General features: G+C 38.5%; 1 long non-coding RNA gene and 2 pseudogenes across 1 annotated transcript; 2 read left to right on the top strand and 1 right to left on the bottom strand.

Annotated features, from left to right (window-relative positions):
* Window positions 1-458: 458 nt before the first annotated feature.
* On the bottom strand, window positions 459-1,271 carry LOC141843811 (transcription initiation factor TFIID subunit 8-like; annotated as a pseudogene).
* A 6,025-nt stretch (window positions 1,272-7,296) lies between these two features.
* Window positions 7,297-8,869, top strand: LOC141843858 (protein FAR-RED IMPAIRED RESPONSE 1-like; annotated as a pseudogene).
* A 2,026-nt stretch (window positions 8,870-10,895) lies between these two features.
* Window positions 10,896-12,649, top strand: LOC141843801 (uncharacterized). Its single transcript, XR_012603075.1, has 3 exons — window positions 10,896-10,975; window positions 11,400-11,475; window positions 12,608-12,649. It is a non-coding gene; the product is annotated as an uncharacterized LOC141843801 (long non-coding RNA).
* The last annotated feature ends 2,132 nt before the right edge of the window (window positions 12,650-14,781 follow it).

Here is a 14,781-nt window from a genome sequence, read left to right as displayed (position 1 = left end):
TTGTTTTGTTATTTGATTTATTTAATATTATTCTGAAGATGAGGGACATAAATTGTAATTTTTTATTTATCAAATGATTATAGGGCCGAGTGTGGAATTTTTCGATTTATCAAATGATTATAGGAGTGTGGAGTTGTTGGGACGATGAATTTCAGTAAATGAAGATAAGAGATATATACAAAAAATTACAAAGTTGTAGGATTTTATGATTTATGCATGTACTTTATTATTTTTCCTTTGTGGGTCTCTTTTATCAAAATACTTAGCATGTCAATGAGTAAATAAGAGATAAATAATATAAATTTCAAAGGCATGACACAAGACTATTTAACTGCAGCCGCGGAGGCAGTTGCTGCGAGGTGCTTCCCAAGCAACATGGTTCGAATCCCACGCCTAACCCTAAAAACTTTACATCCATTGATTAATTAATGATATTTACGTCCCCCAAATATCCAAATTTACGTTTCCTTCTCTTTTCCGCGGTGCCAGACTGCTGCCTCCTCTTTCCAAAGCCCAGCCGAAACTCAACCTTCTCCCTCTCGGCCGGCAATTCCACCGCCGTTTTCCTTTTCTTCTCCGTCGACGGTCTCGTCTCCTCCATTTCCCTATCTTCCGGGAAGCACGGTAGCCACGATGGCACATGCTGCTGCTGGGGTAGCTCCCTGCCCGCAGCTGCTAAGCTCCCCCACGTCGTTCTCTGCTCCTCCGTCTCCATCTCCTTCTTTTCCTTTTTTCCTGGCTCTTCCGGGAAGCACGGCAGCCACGACGGCACGTGCGGGGGCGGCTCCCTGCCCGCAGCTGCAAAGCTCCTCCACGTTGTTCTCTGCTGCTCCTCCTCCTCCTCCTTCCCCTGTCGAGGGATCGGCTTCGCGAAGGGGATCTCTTCCACCGACTCCACAAACTCCTTTAACTCCCAGAGCGCGCCCGAGCGGAGCGGCTGCCCAGCAGCGTCGGACCCGCCCGGGGAAACCCTTCGCGGCGCTGAGATCCTCGATCGCCCGCACGAGGTCGAGGAGATTGGAATCGGTGCGGTGGTGGGCGGCGGCCACGGAAGCGGCGGCGCGGCCCAGGGCCTGAAGGTAGCGGGCGGCAATGTCGGAGAGGGCGCGGAGGGCGGAGGGCTGCGCGGCGGAGTAGCCCGTGGCCCCGCAGATCTGCGCGACGGCGACACTGGAGATTGCTGCGTGGAAGGAGGCGGCGGAAGGGGAAGGGACGGTGGCTGGCTGTCGTTGCGGCTCCGCCTTGAACTTCCGCCGTCTGGGCGTCGTCATTAATCGCCGGTCTGAACCCAAAACGCCTCAAACTCAAACCCTCGCCCAATCGAAGGAGGAGAAAGGCCGAATCGAACGAGGAGAAAGGGTTCGTTGACGATGATGATTCAATCCAATTCGAACAATTAATTAATGGGGACTTTGTTGGTTAATTTTTTTTTCGGACCGGTTTTGCCGATTTGGTTTAGTGCAGACCGAGTCGTTAGTGCAAAATCTTGAATAGTGAGGGGATAAAATTTAAAATTTTAATTTGATTATTTAAAATTTTATTTTTTTTAAAAAAAATTAATTATATTAATTAATTCAATTCGATTTTGATTTTAAAATCTCGATTAAATCCAATAAATTAAAAAATAAAATAATTAATAAATTTTTAAATAAATGAATTTATAAATTCTTAATTAATTAGTAATTTTTAATTTTAATTTAATTTTTGATTGAATTAATCAATATTTTATTAATTTTTAATTTATTCAATTTCAATTAATTCGATTCGATTCAATTTTAATCAAATATTCAACTCCATCCCTATCTTTATCTCCATAGTTGGAACCACCATTGATAGAGCATTGAGTAATTAGCTTAGGGCTCCATAGTTGAGTTGGTTACGACGGAGTAGATTTGTAGAAAAGGATAAAAATTTGAATCTTTGACGAAGTTGAGCAATACTCTCTTCTATTGTGATCAACTGTAATTTTTCGATTTATCTTTTCATAGATGGTCGTGAGACCGACCATGTGAGGGCGTTGGAGTGGCGGATTCTTAGGATTTACAGTGAAATTGTTCTCTCTTATAAATTTGTCTTAGTTAGAAGGCCTCAATTTTTTTTACTTTGCCTACTTCTGAGATTGAAGTGATCATTTGTGTCCCAGCCCACGGACAACATCTGTGAAGAAGGCCGATCGAGGAAGACTTCAAGGCTAAACTCATATTTGAATATGATATATCTACCGAGTTAGGGGATTGTTAGAATTATATATAATATAAATTATAGAAATGCTTACCGAAAAAATTGCTACATTGAATGTTATTGTTGTGTGATCTAGTTTTGATAGTTTTTACTAATGATGTTAGTGATGCTTAGCTTTTCTTGTTTAGTCAATTAATGAGAACTTACATTACATTTATAGGTGGTCTTTAGGAACAGAAACTTCCACTTAAAACTGTATAGCACGTTTAGAAAAAAAAAAATCCGCTATCTCAATGGTCTCTCTAGAATCGGTCCCATATATATGGAGTAGGTTTATACATGTACACAGACATTATACGCATGACAAAATCAATTTTAAATCATCACCTCTTAAAATCGATTGCTGACCAATATAGCAAGCTTAGAAGCTGCAACATCAACTACAGTTGTGTAATAATTGGTGAGATTGTAGAATTTTAATTAATACAATCTCTTTTTTTTTTCTATAAATTTTGTGCTAAAATCCCATGCATGGTGCAGAATCCTTCAACTGGCTGTTTAGTTAAAGGATAATGGGATATATATCAACATGGCGTGTTCCACATTTATAAAATAAGGTTGTGGGATAAAATAATAAAAGAATGAATAACAGAGGAATTGATATCATATTATTAATAAATAAAGCAAGTCTGAGATTTAGAAATTGTAATCTTATTTGTAGAGATTTGATTTATATTAATAAATAAAGAATAATTTTTTAAATACATAATTAATATAAGATATTTTCTAATAGTTCTCCTCAAGTTAGAGAGTGAATGTTATCAATTCTCAATTTGTTGCGTATACTCCTAAATTGATCGATCCTTTCCTAAAGGCTTTTATAAATACATCAGTTGGTGTGAGTGTAAAAGCATATATGCTACGTGTCTCTCTGTGCACGTAGAAAATCACCCAAAGAAATAAGAACAATATTATTTTATTATTATTATTCTTTTATTTATTATTAAGCTATTTAAAATTTTACTTTTAATGTTTAGTAGTTGGGTTATAATATTAAGTAAAAAAATTTTAAAATAAAAAAATTTAGGTACTCATAGAGTATGCTAGGTTGTTATGCTACACTCTTTATCGCGTACACCATGTAAGCAACTAAATTTTTTTCTTTTTAAAATTTTTTTATACTTAATATTATAATCTAATTCTTAAACTCTAAAGGTAAAATTCTAAATACTTTAACCGTAAATAAATAAAAAATAAAAATAAAAAATAATTACAAATGACATTGTTCCTATTCCAGGTGTCTGGAAGTAATCCGAACGTCCAAAATCTTCTGTTGCGGACACTACACGCATTGATAGATGCGCAGTATATATCAGGACTATATATATATTTCGACTAATTTTTAAGGTGATTGGCTCAGTCTCACGAAAATTTTTCATCGGCCGTCGGAGTAAATCGAGAAGCGCAGATGGGTCCTGACAAACTGTCCAACATCATAAAATTTTCAAACTTCTTAGATATAATGTGCTCTAGGTAAGATTTAAACTTTCAATGTGTTGGAAGTTTGTCCCATCTCTTATTATTGTACCATATCCCAGGGGACGTCTTGTATTTTTTTTCTTGTACTATATGACAATCAATTTTAAAATTCATGAAAGATAAGATTCACTCAAAGCCATTTGGTTGCTGCAAAATAATAGTTTAGAAATTGTCTTGGTCTCGTGAAGATAATTAAGTTGGCATTCAGGTGATAAATTATATCATAAGAGAGTAAGGTTCAAATCTTCGAGGGTCCGAATAATGCCTTAGAAAATAAAATCCCTCATATCTTAAAAGATCGTTTAGTCACTGTAATTTATCTTCCTTCGAATTACTATGGGACCAACATTGAGAGACGCTTGGGATAAGCATTATCAACTTTTGCAATATAAGAAATTATCTAAGTGATCTTTTAAGTCATTAATATATAACACAATCATGATTGCTGAAAATAATAGTATTGAAATTGTCTAAGGAACCTTTAAGTCATTTAGTATAACACAATCAAATTAGAGCGCTTGGGATAAGCGTTATCATCTTTTACAATAAAAAATTATCTAAGAGATCTTTTAAGTTATCTAGTATGTAGCACAATCATGATTGTTATAAAATAATAGTATTGAAATTGTCTGAGTGACTTTTAAGTCATCTAGTATATAACACAATATAATCAAATTAGAACGCTTAGGATAAGCGTTATCATCTTTTGCCATAAGAAATTATCCAAGGAATCTTTTAAGTTATCTAGTATATAACACAATCATGATTGCTGCAAAATAATAATATTAAAATTGTCTGGGGGACCTTTAAGCCATCTAATATATAACACAATCAAATTAGCTCTAAAAATGTGTTATTCGTAGCTCGATATTCTTCTGCAAAAGGTGGATCCGCCACCTTAGTGGCCCCACACGGTCGGCCCTACGTCTGTGAGGAGGTAAATCGAGAAACTGCAGTTGATCACGACGCAGGAGGGTATTGCCTGGCTTCGCCAGGATTCGAATCCTTGCCCTCTTATGCAAGTCTGCTACGTCGTAACCAACTCAGCTATACCCCGAGGGCCGTAGCTCGATATTCAATCTTAGCTGATGATGTAGAGATGTTTGGTTTGCTTCTGACATGAGAAAATCTCCAAAGAAAATGCTATGTTATAATTGATCTTCTTGTGCCATGACAATTGATAACCTCTCTAATCTGAATCACAAAAGACTTTTAATAAATAATCTCTAATTAGGGTACCTTTGGTGAATCTCCAATGGGGTATTTTAGGTTTTGCATGAAGTGACTCAATGTAGGAACTGAGTATCACTATTAAATAAATACATTTACCATCTAATTTTTAATATTTTATTGGATCATTTAGCAATGTTCCATCAATGAAAGTGAATTTTAAATTTTGTTCCATTAGAAAATTATGAGGGGTGCACTTAGAGGTCTTGAATCTTAATGTAGTATACCCAATGCGTACTTTCTTTTTGATATAAAAATAATTTTTTTAGAGCGGGAAAATTTAAACTGAAAAATTACTTTAAGTATATTATTAACATATATATACAGCAGCGCTATACTGAGCGCCCTGTATAAGCGCCTCCTGCGCGCCTGGTGACGTGGCGGTCTGACGTGGAACGAAATCGCGATTTTCTTCTCCCTCCCTCAACAAAAGCCGCGATTTTCGTCTCCGCGCGCGCCGAAGCTAGGGTTTCTCTCCCACTCCCCCCTCTGCTCGCCGAAGCTCCCCTTCGCCTAGGGTTTCGCCGCGCCTCTCTTCTTCCTTCGCCCCTGTTCTCTCGCCGCGCCTCTCATCTTCCTCGCCCTCGCCCCTGTTCTCTCGCCGCGCCTCTCTTCTTCCTTCGCCCTCACCACTCCTTGCGAGCGCAAGGAGCCTCGCCAGTGAGTTTTGGCCCCGAGCGCAAGGAGCCTCGCCACAGAGCCTCGGCCTCAAGCGCAAGGTCCCGCGAGCAGCTCTTCTTCCTCGCCACAGAGTTTCGGCCTCGCCCCTGCAACTCGCGATCCGAAGCCACTCGCCCCCATGCTACTCGTGAGCTGAAGGTCCCTAACCCTATTTTTTCTTATGTTTGTGAATATCGTTTGTGCATATCGTTATCCACAAAACACTAGTGAGGGGATGTGAGAATACAAAACCTTGGTGGAAAAAGATTGAAAAACCTATCATAGCTAGAGCAAAATACCAGAACAAATGGTCTTAATAATGCATGTCTTATTGCTGACTTTTTAGGCATGTTCATAGGCTAAAGTTATTTCAATATTTGTTATGGTCCAGGAACTAAGTTAGAGTAAAAGGGCTTATACATCCTTAAGGCAGCATTTACTTGCATAAGGTCTAGGGTGTCTGCCTATTAATTGCATCCCCTTAACAACCAGTTAGTAACCAAAGAAATTAAAAAATATTCTCATTCCACCAAACATATATTATCTATAGTGCGCACACTCATGTTGAAAGACAATTATCAGTATTCTTACCTGCACCATTATAGATGTTTGTTATCGATATGTTTTGATTAGAATTTTTAAAACATTAACTATCATTAACATTTTTGAAACAATACTTAATGTGAAAGGAATATTGTTTCTCCTTTTCTTTTTCTAAGTGATTAACTGTTAAACAGGGGTGGTAATCACTTAATCTGAATCTGATAATCCTCGGCAATGGAAGGAAATGACGGTGATAATCAGTTATATATTCCCCAAGTTGAAAATGATCGGAAGCCCAAAGTTGGTATGGAATTCTCATCTTTAGAGGAAACATTTTTGTTTTATAATCAATATGCACGAGAAGCTGGTTTTAGTGCAAGGATGAGCAATAGCAAAAAGAATAAGATTACAAATGAAGTTGTATGAAAAAAATTTGTTTGTTTTAAAGAAGGTCAAACAGATAAAATGAGGGCAAATAGAAATGTAAACTATGATCAACAATCTATGGAAAGAGCCCGCAGTGATATTAGAACCGATTGTAAGTCACACATTTCACTTGTAAAAGAACAAACTGGACCTAATTGGGTTATTAGTCACATCATGGAAAGTCATAATCATACCCTCTCGACTTCTTCAAAGGTACATTTGCTTCGCTCACATCGTCATATTTCAGCCGCTAAGAAAGCATTGACTCAACAATTTTTCGAGGCTAATTTGCCAACTTCTCAAAAAATGCGAATATTTGAGATAGAGTCCGGGGGGCCCGAGCGGGTAGGTTGCACAGAAAAAGATCTTAGAAATTTTGACCAACAACTAAGAGATGACCTGAAGGGTATTGATGCTGAAACATTGATTGAGTTTTTTGCATCTGAGAAGGAAAAAAATTCAGCTTTTTTCTTTGATTATGAGACTGATTTAGAAAACAGATTTAGTAGATGTTTTTGGGCTGATCATGTATCTAACATTGTATTTGGTGATGCTGTTGTATTTGATACGACATATAACACAATTAAATATGGGTTGATTTTTGCACCATTTGTTGGAGTTAATCATCATCATCAGACAATTATTTTTGGTTGTGGTTTTCTAAGTGATGAAAAAACTGATTCCTTTATTTGGTTGTTTAATAAGTTCATAGATGCCATGCCTAAATGAGCACCAAATGTGATCATTACTGATCAAGATCTTGCTATGACAAAAGCTATTGCACAAGTTTTCCCTAATACGGTGCATCGATATTGCTTGTGGCACATATTGAATAAATTTCTAGAGAAATTAAATCCTTTGACTTTTCGTGATCACTATCAAAGCATAAAGAATGTCATTGTAAACTCTACAACGCCTGATGAATTTGAGAAGTCATGGGAAGACGTTATCAAATGTGCTAACTTGGAGAATAATGATTGGTTGGCATTGATGTATGAATTGCGACAAAAGTGGGTGCCCGCATATTTTAGTCATGTATTTTGTGCTGGAATGTCAAGCAGTCAGAGATCTGAAAGCTCACATGCATTTTTTAAGAAAACCATCTCAAATAAGAACTCATTGATTGATTTTATCATTCGTTTCAATAGGGCACTGAGACACCTAAGACACAATGAGTTAGCTGCTGACCATGTTGATATTAATGAGCATCCCCGGACTAAGACAAATTGGCCAATGGAAATTCAAATGGTTAAGGTGTATACGAAAAATAAATGGTTGGAGTTTCAAAGTGAAATTAGTGATAGTCACAGTTATTATGTGCAACAAGCGTCTGTACAAGATGATTTACTGATTTATAATGTGATGAAATTTCAAAGTTCTTCTTCTTCCAAATCAAGGTTACTCACTCATGACAAACAAAAGGACTACATATCTTGTAACTGTAGAAAATTTGAGTTTGAGGGCATTCCATGCAGGCATATGTTAGCCTTTTTCCGCATCACCCAAGTCTTTCATTTACCTGAACAGTATATACTCAAACGATGGACACGAGATGCAAAGGTTGGAGCAAATTATATTTTGGGGGAAGACCAACTTTCCATCAATGATCCAAATAAGTTTTTGATGTCAAGACTTTCAAGGTTATCCTATAAAGCTTCCTTAGTAATTGAGGATGCATCTTTGACTGATGAGGGAACATCCTTTTTGGAGGAACAACTAAATTGTATCCACAGCAAAATTCAAGACATGAACATTAGTAAAACATGCGGTATTGGTAGTCAAAGGAAGAATTCTATGGATGACACTCTTGGTATTATTGATCCTTCTTTAGTAAGAACAAAAGGATGCAGAAAAAGGTTGAAATCGTCAAAGGAGAAGGCAATCTCAAAATCCAGGTTATGTCGTGGATGTGGCCATCGGGGTGTGTCTCATGATAAGCGTAATTGTCCGATTTTGCAGCAAAGGTATGTGCTGATTATTTCTATATTTGTTTCCTAAATTTATTTGCATAATAAATTTAAATAAATTTTGTAAATATAATGATGTTGTTATTACCAGATCAACTATAGATGATCATGATAACAGCAACGACGACACAAACGAGGAAGATTTGGCTTCTAGAGTTGGTACTATAAAACTCCCAATTTAGGAAATTAAAGTCGTTGATTGAATGAGAAATTGAAGTTAATAATTATTTTTATTGTTGCAGGTTCTAACAACATGCCTCATAATTAATGATGATTTAACAAACCATCAATATTAGAGGATGTAGCTGCTGGGAAAGTCGTCCATCATGTTGTGTACGGTTTTGGTTTTGACATGTTGTGTTTAGATGAAACATGTTGTGGTTGACATGTAGCTTTATAACTTGTTGCTTATGTTGGTAGTCATTGTGATGGTAATTAATTAGCATTATGGTTTCAAGCACAGGAACTCACTACAAGCATGCATGCATTGAATGTTGACATGATAAATTTTCCTATTTTTTTCCTTTCTCTATGATGAACAGTGTGATGTGTTCTGCTTGAGTCATCACCTATACATATTAAAGTTGTTTGTTCCACTAGATTGTGTGTTGCTTGCTTGACTGAACAAAGTTTGGCTGTGGAAGTCAGGTAAGATTTTCATTATGGCATGACCTGCTTGTTTCATTTTTTCCTCTTGCCAACTGTTGAGAAATCGGGCATCACTCCAACTGAAGGTAATATTTTTTCATTTTTTTTGTTTCAGCAGGTTTGTTTTCCGCACGATGTGTGGTTAACCATATCGGCATTTTCTTGCACCTAATGCTACTTTGCTGGTGGACAACATGATATGTAGGTTGCTGCTGTGGCTTTACTGTCTGTGCAAAGAGAACCAAGTGAGAGGCCATTGATAATTGATGTGCTACTTGCTCTCTCATTCCTCTCCTTCCTATAGAACATGTAAGGGCATTCAGAGTTGCTGAACACTACAAAAAAACAGGTATTTTGCAACGAATTTTTGGGACGAATAGTTTTCGTCGCCAATCAGCAACGAATTTTGGGATGAATAAAAATTTCGTTGCTAATCTGCAACAAACTTTGCGACGAAAAAAATATTAGTTGCCAATTTAGCAACTCAATATATTCGTCGCAAAATTCGTTGCAAAAACTTATTCGTTGCTAAATTCGTCGCCGAATTGGCGACGAAATAGAAGTTCATCGCCAAATTGGCAACGAACTTCTATTTCGTCGCCAAATTGGCGACGAACTTCTATTTCGTCGCCAAATTGGCGACGAATAAGAAATTCGTCGCTAAATTTTCGACGAATTTGACAACGAATAAGGTTTTCGTTGCAAAACTTCACTAAAATATGAATTTTCCTTTTCTTCTCCCACGCGACCTTTGCGACGAATACACTATTCGTCGCCAATTTGGCGACGAATTTAATTGTTCGTCGCCAAATCGGCGACGAATAAGAAATTCGTCGCCAAATTGGCGACGAATCCTATATTCGTTGCCAAATCTGCAACGTTTCCTGATTCGTTCCTAAATTAGCGATGGAATTTTAAGTTTCCGTCGCTAAATTATTGTAAAATATCGGAAAATTAGGGGTTTATTCGTAAATAAGTTAATCCTAAAAATTTATTAGATTAATTAATTAAATCCTAAGTTATATAAAAGGGTTAAAAGTTGATGGAATTAATTCATCAAATTCTAGGTTAATTAATAGAAATTATGGCTAATGGTTAATAGGTTTAGGGTTAATGGATGGTTGGCTTATTGGATCCTAAACCTAAAACCCGGTAATACCGAATAAAAGACTGGTTCGTTGAGAAGCTACAGCGCCGACACCTTCTCCTCCTCATCGCGATTTTTCTCCTTGCTTCGCCTGTTCGTGCCGCCGCCGCCTCCTCTCCCCCTGTTATCGCGCCGACTTCCTCACCAGCCGAAGCCACCGCCGCGTGCCTCCGTGGTTGCTGCCGGGAGAAGGAGCCACCGTGATTCCCCTCTGCCCTAGCTGCGTTCGCCCGACGTCGCTGCCTTTTCCACCTCTCCTCTTCCCCATCTACGCCGACGGGAGACAGCCCTTGCAACGACGAATCGAAGGGGAGAAGAGGAAGATCAAATTGTTGGATTCGTTGGTTTGGTTGGAGATTTGGAGTTGGCCGACTGGTGGAGTTCTTGGCTTTCGGTCGGCAGCAAGCTAGGGCACGGCGTGATTTTGTTAGGTGAGGTTTCTTCATTTGAACCCAATTGGTTTTGAGTTGGAATTAGTAGGAGGATTTGGAATCTCAATTTAATTTGGGTATTAATCAGTGAATTGTAGTTTGATGTTGGTTATGGCTGCTGTTGATTTTGTTAGGTGATTCGGTTTCAAGGAAGGAGAGGTGAGCTTGGATTTAGAGATTCTAGGGCATCTACGGTAGTTTGGGTAAGATTCTTGTGATTTTGATATAATTATAGATTGGATTCAAATTAGTGTGGATCTTGTGATTGTGGGACTAAGGTGGTTTTACTGTTGATGGATTGTTAGGTTCAGATCAGTTTTAATGAATATGATATTTAGTGTGGTTAGGATGTTGAATGAAGGGGATCTGTTGGAAGTTGTAGGACCATTGGTTTGACCTCTTTCTATCGGTTATATTGATCGATTAAAGTTGGTTAGGTCGTTTAATTAATGAGTTGATATGTTAAATTATGTTGTAAACCATGGGATGGTAAGGTTGGGTAGTTAATCGAGACGATTAACTTACGATAGGTTGGTTGGTTAATTTAGTATGAATCTATTAGTGTATTGAGTATTGTATTTGTTAGATCGTTGTATGTAGGAATAATGTTAGTTATCCTTATTGCAGGACTTTGAATTGAGTTGAGTGGCTGCGGACGTTAGCAAATTCGGATCCTTTGCGATTACGCGCAACCGATCGGAAGGCGGGTATCTTGTCTCTGACTTATCTCTTAGTAGATATGCTGTGTTTAGACATGTATATATATAGTTAGTTTTCAGTGATATCATGTTTTCATTTCATACGGATCTCTATTGGTTACCTGTGAGCTAGTTAGGTTATCAGTTATGCATTTGACTAGATTTCATGTGATACCTTTCATATGCCATTGATTGGGTGTTATATATTCCATTTACTGATGCACATGCTAGACCTATGCCTTTATTCCACTTTAGTACTAGTGTAGTGTATGTTATGGATTTCATATGGTTATCGGTACTAGGGTTAGATTTCATATTATATTATGACACGCTGGCCAGCATACTGTCCATTCGGTCACGCATTAGCGATGACGTCAGAGTGCACAGCGGTTATACCCCTACCCATACGACCTCACATACCAGTGCTGGATCTGACGGGCATATTTAGTTCCCACGCGACCTCACCTATCGGTGATGGATCTGACGAGCGTATCCAGTTCGCGACCTCACCTATCGATGGATCTGACGGGCATATTTAGTTCCCACGCGACCTCACCTATCGGTGATGGATCTGACGGGCATATTCAGTTCCCACGCGACCTCACCTATCGGTGATGGATCTGACGGGCATATTCAGTTCCCACGCGACCTCACCATTCGAGTGTGATGGATCTGACGGGCATAGTTCCCACGCGACCTCACATCTCGGTGATGGATCTGACGGGCATAGTTCCCACGCGACCTCACATCTCGGTGATGGATCTGACCATTTATCATTGAGGACCCACGACCTCACTTTGGTATGTAAGGATCAGATGGGTAGCAGGGGTGACCAGGATATGTTCTTGTACTGGTGCATGATATAGGGATTCTTTGGTGATATTGTTGCATTCAGGTTATCTGCATATGTTGGATATGTATATACAGGGATCGTATGGATTTGTTAGGGATCATGTTACCTATGATTATATCGTTAGCATGTTCTGGTGAGTATATATACACATGAGTTCAGATTTTTATTCCTGTCATTCTTCTACCGGTATTTCCATTACGGTCTGCTAGCTATTGGATACATGTCTACTTGATACCCGCTGAGTTCGTTTGAACTCACTCCGTTTACCCGTATGTCTATTTCAGGTTGATGCCGTCTGGAGAGCTGCACTGCTAGTCCCTGGAGATCTATTTAATTTTTTTTATATTTCCCATGTTATCCGTTTCTCAGACTTATTCAGACTTAGTTTACTTTATTTGTGATTCTGGAGTTTCGAGTTTTGGATGTCGATCGGATATTTTCGGATTCTTTCTGATTTGGATATACTTGTGGACGTGGATCGTATTATATCTGCGTGGTTGTGCTTGTTTCCGCTGCAGGGATGGTGATAGTGATCCTGTGGATCATTAGGTGTTGGATATTTATGCCTGTGGCTTTGTTGGTCACTTTTATTTATTTATTGCTGTCAATACATATCCATAGCCTGTTATGGATTGATTATATTATGTATGTATTCAGGGAAGGTCAATTGTTACAGGGGAGATGTTGCTGAAATTTCTCGGAAAGCTGTCTCCCGGGGCGTAACAGAACTTCTTGATGGACTTAGCTGTGATTCATGGTTTGCCCAAGACTATCACAATTTATTGTGATAATAGTGGTTCAGTTGTAAACTCAAAGGAACCATGAGCCCATAAGGCAAGTAAATACATTGAGCGCAAGAACCACCTGATACGAGGCATCGTCAAACGAGGAGAAGTCGCTGTGGTCAAAATTGCATCAGAGGATTACCTGGCAGACCCTTTCACGAAGGCCCTTCCGGCGAGAGCTTTTGATCGGCATGTGGAGGGGATGGGGATCAGATATATGACAGCATATAAAACAGCGTAGTCTTCTAGTATAAGTGGGAGATTGTTGGGATGTATACAAGAATCCTAGCTATCAATGTAAATAAACATTCTGAAATGAGAATTACTTTTGGTCAATGTTTGTATTTAATTTTTATGCAAGTGTCCATTTAATCTATATTGTAGATAAACATGGTGTGCGGAGTCACACACAGAAGACCATATTATCAGTTCCTTATAGATTATAAACAGTGTTCACAACCAAGATGGATTGGACAAACCATTGGACTGGTTGTAGTGTAATTTGGTCTTAGTCTGTCTTGACTATAGAATTACACTAGTACACTTAGTGTGTATTGAGCAGGACCATATGAAGATTGTTCGATTTATACTGAATATATAATCGAAGTAAACCTCTGTTACTATCGATGTACATGCTCTTAATCCCAATATAATAACAAACACATGTACTTAGTATGTACTTCTTTGATTCATCAAAGGGTGAGATTTAGAGCGATAGATCAAAAGACCCGATGAGTTGGGAAGTAGTATTATATACATGGTGTGTCGTTGATTATAGAAGGAAACTGTGTCCTATAATCTAGGCTGATGATGTCCCCTTGAGGAGCTCATAAGGATTATTATGTAAACCCTACAGGTGGACTTTGTCCGCATGATAATAAGGTTGAGTGGTACTACTCTTGGATTAGAAGTTGATTAAATTTGTTAGTAACTCATTTAATTGACGACATATGATATCTTAAATACAGGGAGATTAATATACTTATAGTAAGAAGGAGCCCATATTATAATATGGAATTGGTGCGGTAGTGCAATAATAACTCTCTAGTGGAATGAGTTATTATTGATGGACTTAAGCTGTGTGTTCAAGAGGAACATGGGAAGCTTAAGCCCATCGGGAGACCACAACCAATTCCTCCTCGAGGTCCCTACTGTAGCCTCTGGAAATCCTTGAATCCACCTCAGGAAGAATTCATTGAGACCTTTGGAAGAATTCTTGAAGACCTCTTGGAGACCTTCGGAAGAATTCTTGAAGACCTTTGGAAGACCTCCAAATGAATTCTGAAAGAATTCTGAAAAGAATTCTGTGAGAAATTTCGGATAGAAAATTCTATTTATAAAAGAAAATTTCTGGAATTTTAGTTTTGGCTTTTCTCCTCCCCTAAAGGTCGACGGCATTAAGAAGCCTCTCCTTCTTTTTCTTTGCCGCCAACCCCTCCTCTCTTCTTCTCCCTTCTAGGGCTGGCGCCCCTCTTGTTCTTCTCCTCTCCATCTTTGCTAGGGTCGGCACACAAGTTCCCCATCTCTTGTTAGGGCCAGCGGCCAAGAAAAGAAGAAGAAGAAGGGAAAGAAGAAAATAGAAGAGGAAAAGGAGAAGGCTTTCCTTACTTGCCATTGGATTATAGAGGAGTTTTGGTGGAATCATCTCGAAGGATCGTTGTCCACACAACGTT

The sequence above is a fragment of the Curcuma longa genome, chromosome 13 (assembly GCF_044706935.1).
Source record: "Curcuma longa cultivar G26 ecotype Majalengka, Jawa Barat chromosome 13, ITB_CL_G26_1.1, whole genome shotgun sequence".
Classification (NCBI taxonomy): domain Eukaryota; kingdom Viridiplantae; phylum Streptophyta; class Magnoliopsida; order Zingiberales; family Zingiberaceae; genus Curcuma; species Curcuma longa.
This window is presented reverse-complemented; position numbering and strand designations above follow the sequence as displayed.